The 11,408-nt window shown below is 43.8% G+C and overlaps 1 long non-coding RNA gene across 1 annotated transcript; it reads right to left on the reverse strand.

Annotated features, from left to right (window-relative positions):
* Positions 1-6,641: 6,641 nt before the first annotated feature.
* LOC139034776 (uncharacterized) lies at positions 6,642-11,361 on the reverse strand. The gene is made up of 2 exons (XR_011487319.1): positions 8,544-11,361; positions 6,642-8,182 (listed from the first exon to the last, which is right to left on the reverse strand). It is a non-coding gene; the product is annotated as an uncharacterized lncRNA (long non-coding RNA).
* Between the last annotated feature and the right edge of the window lie 47 nt (positions 11,362-11,408).

The raw sequence follows: 11,408 nt of genomic DNA on the forward strand, positions 1-11,408 counted from the left end.
AAAGAACCCACATGTAATGAAAGCAAAGATCAGGTTAAAGTATCTATAAACCCAGGAACACAAAGATGGCCATCAAACCACCAGAAGCTAGGGGAGGGCCATGGAACAGATCTGTCTCACAGCCTTCAGAAGGAACCAGTCCTGCCAATACCTTGATCTTGGACCCCTACTCTCCAGAACTGAAGGACAACCGTGAAACTGTTATTTAAGTCACTGAGAATACAGTACTTTTTGACAGCAGCCCCAGCAAACTAACACAACGACCAGATAGGCTTAGGTTTACTTGTAAAAAAGGTTTCAATAATTGGTTGGACTCATAAGTCTAGTTTCACAATGGTTACCAATAGCTACTGTGCAGGACATCTAATTGCATTAAGTTGTTGTTCAGTTACTAACTCATGTCCATGTAATTCCCAGAACAAATAATTGCATTAAGTTGTACCCCTGCTTAAGAATTTACTGAATGACCTTGATTATGGAAGGATGAGGTTGACACTACCTAAACCCACTGTCAATGCTCTCTAACCAAAGTCTACTAGGAATAGCTTGCATTCAAACAAATCTGTGTTTATCATCTCATTGTAACAAAGCAGAATGCACATCAAAGGCAGCCATGGAGGTCTCAATAAGAGGGTTTCAGAAAAAAAAAAAAAAAAGAGGGTGTCAGAAAGGACCGAGAAGACTTGACCTTGGTAATAATTTGGGGGAGAGTTCAAGGAAAGGGGGCTTTGCTCTTAACTGGATACTGTCAGGACCAGAGTGATTCTGTTATTGGCTATTTTAATAATTCTAATCTAAAAGGCAGAAGGAACAAAGTAAAGCTAAAGCTATAACTGGTAAAGAAACAACAGCCATTCATACTAGCCCCTAGGGAAGGGAGTTTTGTGGTTTGGACAATGTTTCTTCTTGTTACATGTGCTCACACACGACCATGGAGCCCCCATATCTTTCTCCTGTTCCGTTACATTCACAAAGCGATCCTACGTGATGTTTGCATTCTGTGAAATTTTTGATGTTTAACAAAACACCAGAGTTTTAGCTGTGAGTGCTGGGCCCACTCCCATCAGGACCTGCTTCTCTCTTCCTCACCACTGATCAATCTCAACATCATTGAAAAGCAGGACAGCTGGATAATATGCCTCCAGATGTGGTGCAAGAAGATGTATACTGTGACTCCCCTGGTGGTCCAGTGGCTAAGACTCCATGCTCCCAACGCAGGGGGTCTGGGCTCCATCCCCAGGATCAGGGAACTAGATCCCACATGCCGCAACGAAGAGTTCTCAAGCCACAATTAAAAAGATTCTGCGTGCCACAACAAAGATTGAAGATCCCAAGTGCTGCAACTAAGATGCAGCATAACCAAATATATAAATATTAAAGAAAAAGAAGAAGGAGAGGAGGAAGAAGTATATACCACATTACCTCTGGAGTACTCTTGTCAAAAAGAAAAAGAATATGAATCTAATTAAACCTCTGGACCAGCACTGCCCAATGGAAAGGAAATACAAGCTACATTATGTGATTTAAAATTTTCTAGTAGATGCATTAAAAAAAAAAACAACAATAAAGAGGTAAAATTAACTTTTAAGTGTATTTCATTTAGCTAATATACCCAAAATACACTAGGGCTCCCTGGTGGCTCAGGGTAAAGAATCTGCCTGCAGTGTGGGAGGGAGACCTGGGCTCGAGCCCTGGGTCAGGAATTTCTGGAGAAGGGAATGGCAACCCGCCTGGAGAATCCCATGAAGAGAGGAGGCTGGCGGGCTACATTCCGGGGGTCCCAGAGTCGGACGTGACCGAGCGACACGCGAACTTCACTACAAAATATTTTCATCTTAATATGTAATAAATATAAAAATATTAATAAATTATTCTACATTCTCTTTTTTCCACAGTAAGTCTTTGAAATCTGGTGTGTATTTTATACTTCCAGCACGTTACAATTCAGATTAACCATACTGAATATGCCCAATCACCACACATGACTAGTGGTCACCATATAGACAGGGCTGCTCTAGACCCAACACCAATTTTGAGGATATATGAGAAATAGAACAACATCTCTCTCCATCAAATTAACCTAACCTCCATGCAATTAACCTAAAATCTGTGAAATTCTACATGAAGGATTCAGTTTCTTCAACAAATAAATGGTAAAGAAAACTAAAGGAGAGGAGAAATTTTTATAGATTAAAAGATTCCTCAGGGACATGTTAGCTGCATAAATGCAATCTGTGGACTCTGTTTGAATTTTGATTTCAAAAATCAAACTGTAAAGATGTCTTTGTAGTCATTTGGGGAAACAATACCAGAGACTGTCTTTTGGATGATATTATTTTTGTAATTATTATTAACTTTGTTGGCTGCCCGTAATGTCTAATTCCTTGTCCTCAATGGGATAAGTCTGAGCTTATTTAATTATGTTCAAAGCCTTCCAGTGAATGTTCCCACTTTACCCACCTAATCTCAGCCATCACCATTGCAAACTGAATCTTCCCTAGGAGGACGTCTTCACTACCCTCACTCTGTTAGGAACTCATGATCCTTCTACTTTTCTCATCTGAAATAAACCACTCTCTCCAAAACTCAAAGACTTATACTTCCTTGAAGCCGACACGTCCTTCATAAACACCAATTTCCTTCCTCAAAATCAAGTATTCACTTGTGTTTGAAGTAACCCTAACTCACTCAACTCATTTTCTCCAATAGAGCCTAAGTGCTAAGATGCTAGACATCATGTCCTTCCTTACAGACAACAGACAACTTAATAGACAGCTTCAGGAGTATCTGGCGGCCCCAAACTCCCCTTCTCAGAATTCTTTCCACCGGACAAGAGTGGGCAACAAGGAGCTATGTTTGCATTGATCAAGGCAGCCAGCCTGGCCTCAGTGATTGGACAAGGGACAGTCAGCTGCCCGAGGCTAAGCCAATCAGACCCACTAAGATCTGACAGTGACTCATCTTCCACGGGACCATAAACTCCAACTGTGCAGGCCGACTACATTTGACCCCGTGCTCTGCGAAGCATTGAGAGCTAGTCTGCAGACAGCGGAAGAAAAACAAACAGACTAGGAGGAGGAATTGGAGAGCACCAGTTGCCTCTTCCTGGAGGCTTTTGCATTTCTGATCCCAAGGTCGAACCCTGCCAGCACTGCCTACGGTGTTTTCCATGTGAGGCCTTCTGCGTTAGTCTAAGATAAATTCCTTGCAATCAAAAGAGCCTAGGCAGACTTAACCCAAAGCAGGGCACACCCCAAGCACTTTTATACGTGGTGAATTCAATGCAAGGGAAATGATTTACATGTTATCACATGGTATCCAGTCATTCATTTGCCAGGGTGATTTCTATCTGTGCTTCAGAGGTGGCGAAAGAGGCGATGCAGGAGGGAGGCCAGTGATGGGGCAGCAGGAAGCAGAGCCCCTGATGACGTAATCAGGGGTAGTGTGAAGGGCAGGTTACGGGGTGCTGAGGAGAGAAGGAGGCTGAACCGAGAGCGGGGAGAAGTGAGGACAACACTCTGAGTCCCAGACGGGCAAACAGGAGCAATAAAGGGACTGGGCACCAAGGCCAGTGAAACAGAAGCGGAAGGACAGTGCGTGGGGGAAAGCCAGAACTGGGAAGACAGATGCATGCGAAGGCTTTCTGCCATTTACGTAGCGCAGACAGCTGGAAAAACCAAGTTTACAAATCACCTGCCTTCCATTATGGAATCAGATTCTCCCTTTTACTGCCATCTCTTCTCTCAGATTCAACGACAGCCTGCTATTAGATTTTTAATCTGACAAAACTGATGTTGAAGGAGGGGAATGTGTTGTTTGAGGCCTCAAGGTTATGGCAGTTCTGCTGGTTCTCGAGGATCCACATTCTGGGTTGGCCCTACGTGGGTGAGGTTCTCTGGGAAACCTTAGATCAGGCCTAGGGACGCGGGGAGAAGCGGGGAGTACTGGGGACCCTTTCCACTCCGCCTTTCCTCACTTCTCACTAAGGACCAAGTGTTGTTTTACTCTTGAAGGGAGAGACCTAAGAATAAACAGCCCTGGGAGAGATGCCTGGTATACGACCCTACCTTAACAGCTAGTTCAGACAGAAGAGGAGAGCAGGATCGGATTAGGGTGTATATAAAGGAGAGAGGACAGGACTCCCGGGGGAGGGAGAAGTTTTAAGAGTATCTGTTCCCTCTCTCTGGGCTGCATCCTTTACCCTCTTCTTCGCTTATCACACTCTTACTTCAAGACCCCCCAAAATGTCCATTTTTCTTATCATCCTCATATTTGTCCAGGAGGCATAATTCACCCTCCTCTCTTTTCTCAATCCTATTATGGTATTTATCACACTGTACTAGAGTTTCCATAGAAGTTCTGCTCTTAGCTGAGGAGCTAAGAGAACAGATACTGGAGTTAAAGCCACCTGCAAGCCCAACAGGGGGTTAACCTCCCAAACCATACAAACAGCTCGTGCAGCTCAATACCAACAAAACAAATAACCCAGTCAGAAAGGGGGCGGATGGTGTAAATTAACATTTCTCCAAAGAAGACACACAGATGGCCAAGAGGCACAAGAAAAGGTGCTCACCATCACTAGTTCTTAGAAAAATGAAAACCACAACTACAATGAGGTATCACATTGCACTAGTTATAAAGGCTGTCATTAAAAAGTCCACAGATAATAATTGCTGGAGAGGGTGTGTATAAAAGAGAACCTTCCTACACAATTGGTGGGAATATAAATCTCCACAGCCAATGTGGAGAACACTATGGAGCTTCCTTTAAAAACTAAAAATGGAGCTACCAAAAGATCCAGCAGTCCCACTCCTGGTCATATTTCTGGAGAAAACCATCATTCAAAAGGATACGTGTACCCCAGTTGTTCATTGCATCACTATTTATAATAGCCAGGACATGGAAGCAACCTAGATGTCCACCAACAGAGGAATGGATAAAGAAGATGTGGTGTGTATATACACATATGTATATATGTACACACACACACACAATGGAACATTACTCAGTCATGAAAAATGAGATAATTCCATTTGCAGTGACATGGATGGGCCTGGTGCTTATCATACTAAGTGAAGTTAGACAGAGACAAATATCATATGACATCACTTATATGTGGAACCCTAAAAAAAAAAAAAATGATGTTACCATGGGGGAAAGATGGATAGGGGAAGGGATAAATTGGGAGACTGGAACTGAGATATACACACCACTATATATAAAATAAGCAACTAATAACCTACTGCATAGCACAAAGAACTGTATTCAATACTCTGCAACGACCTAGATGGGAACAGAATCTAAAAGAGTGGATATATGTACACGTATAACTGATTCACTTTGATGTACAACAGAAACCAACACAGCATTGTAAATCAATTATACTCCAGTAAAAACAACTTAAAAATAATTATATTCTGAGAAAATAAAACTCCTACAATGGTACACCAAAAAAAACAAAACCACCTGCCAAATCCTAGTTCTGCCACGTACCAGCTTTATGACTCAGACTAAGATACTGAACCTCCAAGATCTTTATTTTCTTCATTTATGAAATAGGATCGTGGTACAGGCCTCATAGGGTTATTATGAGGGTTAAACACTCTGTCCTTAGAAGGGTGTGGCATGCATAGTAGCATCATGTACACAAGAATGAGCGCTCACTAATATTATTCCCCTCTGAGCTACTAACTCCCCAAGAAGTCAAGCTTGGGTTTGATTTTACCCTTGGCATCCAAGCATGACCTTACTGACCAAAATCAATCTTTGCACCTGGTCAGCTGGCCAGCGACCACGACTACTTGGCTGACAACTCCACCCTCACCTCTGTCACAGGACTTAACCTCTGCTGGTCCCAGGAAGCCTCCCTTTGAGCACCAGGCCCCCCAGCCTTCTCCCCTAGGTCTCCAAGTTCTACACACACATGGCCTTTGAGTTACTCTTACTAGAAGACCAATTTCAGCAAGTCATCTCCCAGACCTGAAGCCCTGATCAAAGCTCCTGATCCTTCCATGGTGGTATGACAGGGCAGGGACCACCTTTTCTGGCTGGCTGGCTGATCCTTTATGTGTCACTTATTTTGGAACTAACCCTACAGCTAAATAAATTATACACTAAAATAACCCTTGAAGGCAAACACTTTTTAAAAAAAAAAATCACACTTATAACACATGAATAAATCCTCATTGCACAAAAAAAGGGGGGGGGGACAAGGGGAGGGAGAATAGAGAAAGATAAGAAAGATGAAGAAAAAAAGAAACTACAGAAATATAGAAAATACAAAGCGAAGCTCCCCCAAACCCATACACACTCGTCCATCATGCTCATCAGTTCACTGTCTCCTTCCAGACCTTTCTATGTCCTTCTGTATATATAAAGTACTCTTGTTTTGCTTCATTCCTTCTACATAAATTTGGGATCATTTGGGAGTTTCCTGGTTGCAGTTTGCTTTTTTCACATAGAAATTTGTCTTAGAGATCTTTTCCAAGTTTCAGAGGTTCTGTAGGATGGCTTTACATAGTTTGTTTTCCTGTTGATGGATGTTGAAGTTGTTCCAAACTAAGTGATGATTCGCTGCAGCACATCTTTGATCACATGTTAAAAACACAAATTCAAATCAAAATAAAAACACGAGCTCTAGATATTTTTTAGTATTTCATTTTTTAAAAATTTTACAGCTGTGTATAATAATACATATAATAATCATAAAAATCTTATTCCTAGGTTTGTTTCTATATATCTGAGTAGCATCACAGTACAGGCAATCTAAGAGAAACAAGGTAGAGGGTCTTTGTATTGCATTTCTCTTGACACGCAAGCTTCTGGACCTTGGACAAGTGTATTAGTTATATACTGCTGCCGTATAATGAACTGCCCTAAACCTAGTGACTTAAAACTGGCATTGTTTTAAAACTGTCTCACAGTGTGCATGCATTAGCTCAGCTGGATCCTCTGGTTCAGGGTCTCACAAATGCAATCAAATTGTCAGCCAGGCCTGGAATCTTTGCTGGCTGTTGGCCAGACAGCAGTTCCTAGTGGTGTGAGGCTTTTCATAGTCATAGGGCTCCTCGTAACATGGCCCTGGCTTCACACACACAGAGGGCGGGGAGGGAGGAAGACAGAGGGAGCAAAACAGAGGTTGTGGCCTTTTGTAACCTAATCTCAGAAGAGGCATCCTATCACTTTGGCCATATCTGTTCACTTAAAGGCGGGAGGGGATAAACTAGGAGTTTGGGATTAACAGATACACACTACTATATATAAAGCACATAACCAACAAGGTCCCACTGTCTAGCACAAGGAACTGTATTCAATATCTTGTAATAATCTACAACGGAAAAGAACCTGAAAGGAATGTATCACTTTGTTGTACACCTGAAACTAACCCAACATTGTAAATCAACTATACGTCAATTAAAACTAAATAAATAAATAAGGGGAGTTAGCACGTGTGGCTCTCATGATAACACTGAGGGCGGACACCAGCGAGAGGGATCACCGAGCCATCTTCAAGGCTATTCGTGACGAGTAACTTGGCTTCTCTGTACTTTAGTTTTGTCATCTGTAAACAGCTACCTTACAGGAGACATGATGAGAATTAAGAGAATTAAAACACATCAAGTGCTGAGAATAGTACCCGGCATACAGTGAACACTAGGGAAATACGAGCTAAGTACAGACACAACAAATAATGCGAACGCACACACCTGCTCCAAACAGGGCACAGCGCAGTCTGCAGTGGTGGGTGGTTAGTCACTTCAGTTGTATCTGACTCTTTCGAGACCCTATCGACTGTAGCCCGCCAGGCTCCTCCATCCAAGGGATTCTCCAGGCAAGAAGACTGGAGTGGGTTGCCATTTCTTTCTCCAGGGGATCTTCCCCACCCAGGGATCAAACCTGCATCTCTTCTGTCTCTTGCATTACCACTGCGCCACCAGGAAAGCCCAAGTCTGCGGCAATTGTTCAAGAAATACTTGTCTTAAATGACCCCTAGTTACTCAAAAGAAGTTTGAGCATGTGGAAACTACCCCAGGAACAAAAGTACTTTCTAAAGGTAAAAGTACCTACCATAATTACCAGGGTGAAGGGGTCACATAGTCACCTCCAAATTTCCCACTAGCGCTCCTCTTATCAGAAATCTCCACGCAGCAAGCTCCAGTGCACTCCTGAGTCATCTCTAGGTCTAAACAGAAAAGGCCGACCACACTTCGTTCTGCAAAGGCACGCCACTTGCCTGACTGCAGAAGCTGCCTAATTAGCAAAACCACACAATTTGTAAGTTACAGAAAGAAGAGTGAGAGCCTGTCTACTTCCCTGGGGCCTTTATCACCATGCTCAGCAGTTTAAGTGAGATTAGGGGTCACCTGTGAGCTTTTACAAACAAGACCCACCCTGATATTTTAGGGAAAGATGGGTTACTCCATTCACCCCTAATCTATAAAGTGTAATGGGGGGGGGGGGCGGTTAAGGAGTGTGTCCTGCTTCACACACGTCCCTCTTGTGTAATCCAGGCCTCGGTGGGTGGGGGAAGGCAGCCAACCTACCATCCAGCAGATGTGGTGAATGGGTCAGGAGTCAGGTGATAGGAGGCTGGGCTCCCCACTGCCCTCCCCCGGCCACAAAGCCCGAAGCAACAGCTGCAACTCCCAAGGGCAAGTCAACACAACTCCACTCGGCACGCAGGGCCTCCTGAGAGGGCGCTCCAGCTCACAGCGCCCAACGTGCGAAGGCCACCTCTGTCTGATTCAAAAGCCCCACGGAAGCAGGAAGCAGGACCGGAAAGGCCAGCCAGGCAACCTGGAGAGGGCATAATGCAGGTTAGCCACCAGGCCTGTCCACGCTCATCCTGCTCACGCCCAACAACTGCCTCAGCAATTTTTTTTTTTAATCACCCTGCTCAGTTTACTCAGAAGTGCAATGATACGAGGGAGGAAGCAAGAAGAAATGTCTCTGTATTATGGGAGGAAGCATCTGCCAGGGTTAAGAGTGGATAGATTAGTTGGGTTTTGTTTTGTTTTTTTTTTTTTAGAAGAATAAACCAGATCCTCTCTGCAGAGAATTGCTTTTCCCATCTGAAACCAAACTGCATGTAGAACAACCAGGGCCTAGCTGGCTGGAATACTGAAAACTCATATCAACGTGGCAAGTGTGGGGACCTCGCTTCTCTCGTGAGAGCTAGTAAGACCTGAGAACGGGAGCCACCTGCACTGAAAGGAGAGAATGAAAGCACGTGTAATAAATTCCATTTGCTTGGCTTTTACATTAAAAGTGGAAAATATTCTATTTTCTCCAATAAATGTGAAACTGGGTGGTGGTTTTTTTTTTTCTATTGTCGCTATTGTGTTCTTCAGGCCATAAAAAGGTAAAAATGGAACAAACAATATGATTAAATTTTTTCCTCTCATGACCAGCTAAGGAAAGAATTTAGGTGAAGCATACCCACAAAATTCAGTGCTCTATGAGAGGCTGTGTAACTGTCTTCTGTGTTGAGTGTGCTAACCTTAACTCTTTAACCAGACTATAAGTAGTTCTGGGGGTATAAATGAAAGGGATAAAGATTAGTACTTAACAAGAAGGGCCCTGGGACTTCCCTGGCAGTCCAGGGGTTAAGACTCCGCCTTCCCGCCCAGTGGGTATGGGTTCAATCCTTGGTAGAAGCCATGCGTCCCACACAGGCATCAACAAAACCAAAACATAGAACAGAAGCAACACTATAACAAATTCAATAAAGACTTAAAAAATAGTCCAAGGTCAAAATAACAAAAAACAACTTGGGGAAAAGCTAAGCTGAAGCTTTTCCAACATGATTAGCTATGTGATCTTGAGCAAATTAAGTCTTTCTGTGTCTCAGTGTCCTCAACTATAAAATGGAAATGATAACATTAGTATCCATCCTATAGGATTATTGCAGCTTGAGAACCATCTGTTCCTGGCACATAGTGGACATTTAATAAACATCAGTTATTATTTTTTTGTATTCCCAGAGTACTCTTCCAAAAACTCAGGCTCAGCCACGTTACTGTGCCTTTCAAAAACCTACAGAGGCTACCCCTCGTCACTGATGTAAAGGTCTCATCAGGCCAACAGGCTGCCAGGTACCACCCCTAGACCCCCAAGTCCCAAGACATTCTCTCAATGAGCTTTAGCTACTGCTACAATATCTTCACCACCACCCCTCAGAGATACACCGATTCGTCTGAAACTCTTTCATGAGTCTTTGGCTATTAGCATATTGTTCCCTTACTATTTAGTAGACCAAGCTAGAACCATTGTCAGAGTCCAACAGTGATTGCTGGTACATAATAAATGCTCAGGAAACATTTACTTAAGATTGAACAATGTATCTGTTAATTTTTTTTCAAGATTTAGATCAAATGCCACAAATTCCTTGCATGTACTCTTTCTATATACCGTGTATAAGACTTAACTTTCTTCTGGCTTCTAACAGTCTATTTTTTGGACAAATTTTATTCACTGATACTCATTAATATTATTAAACGTTCTCTAATACTACTTTTTAAAATTAACTGCTAACCTTTAAGCCGCTCTTATGATGGCCCAGGTTCTCGGCATATAACAAACTCATTTAATCCTCCCTATCCCACCCATAAAATAGGTACTGTTCTTATTCCACTTTCTTAAATGAGGAAACTGAGAAATAAAGAACCTGTCCAAAGTCACACCGATGGTAAGCAGAGGCCCGTTTTTCACCTAGTCTTTACCACAGTCTCTCCTATCCTGAGTCCCAGCTACATAGCTCATTGCCTCAATTCCAGTGTCAGTGGGTCAAAGTTGCAGAAAAGCAATTCAACTCCGTACACGTTAACTTGTGGTTCTCTCTCCAGGGCTTCGGCGGAGCGTGTGGGGCCAGGGCCCACATCCTGCCATCAAAGTCTTGGACTTCCGCGGGATCTAAAGATGCGTTGTACTGGAGCATCATCCACTGTCTTCCGGGGGTTTCAGGACCCAAGCCACATTTCTGGTATTCTTCGATTCTGGCGATCTCGAACTCCTTTTAGTTAACTCTGTCCGTGAACTCCCTCACTGGCCCTCTAGCAAGTCAGAGGCGCTCAACTCAATTCAACGAAGGCTTTGGCAAGTCCGATGGTCAAAGACTAGTTTACCTCCTCTCCCCCCGGGAGAAGCAGGACCAAAGAATGGTCCAAACACATCCTTAACATCCCAGCACTAGGTCCTGCGCCCGCTGCAGACCCAGCCCCAGCCCCTTGCCCCACTCCCGCCCAAAGCTCTGGGTCCTGACCCCGCGCTTCAGTCTAAGAGCCGCCCTGGCCGCGGTCACGCCTCCCCCTCGCGCCGCTGACTCAACCCGGCGAAGAGAAACCTCTCGGCTGTTTCCGACCGGGCACCCGCGTCCCGCCCCGCCCCGCCCCGCCCACCATCCAAGCCCC

Source organism: Odocoileus virginianus, chromosome 4, assembly GCF_023699985.2.
Source record: "Odocoileus virginianus isolate 20LAN1187 ecotype Illinois chromosome 4, Ovbor_1.2, whole genome shotgun sequence".
NCBI lineage: Eukaryota > Metazoa > Chordata > Mammalia > Artiodactyla > Cervidae > Odocoileus > Odocoileus virginianus.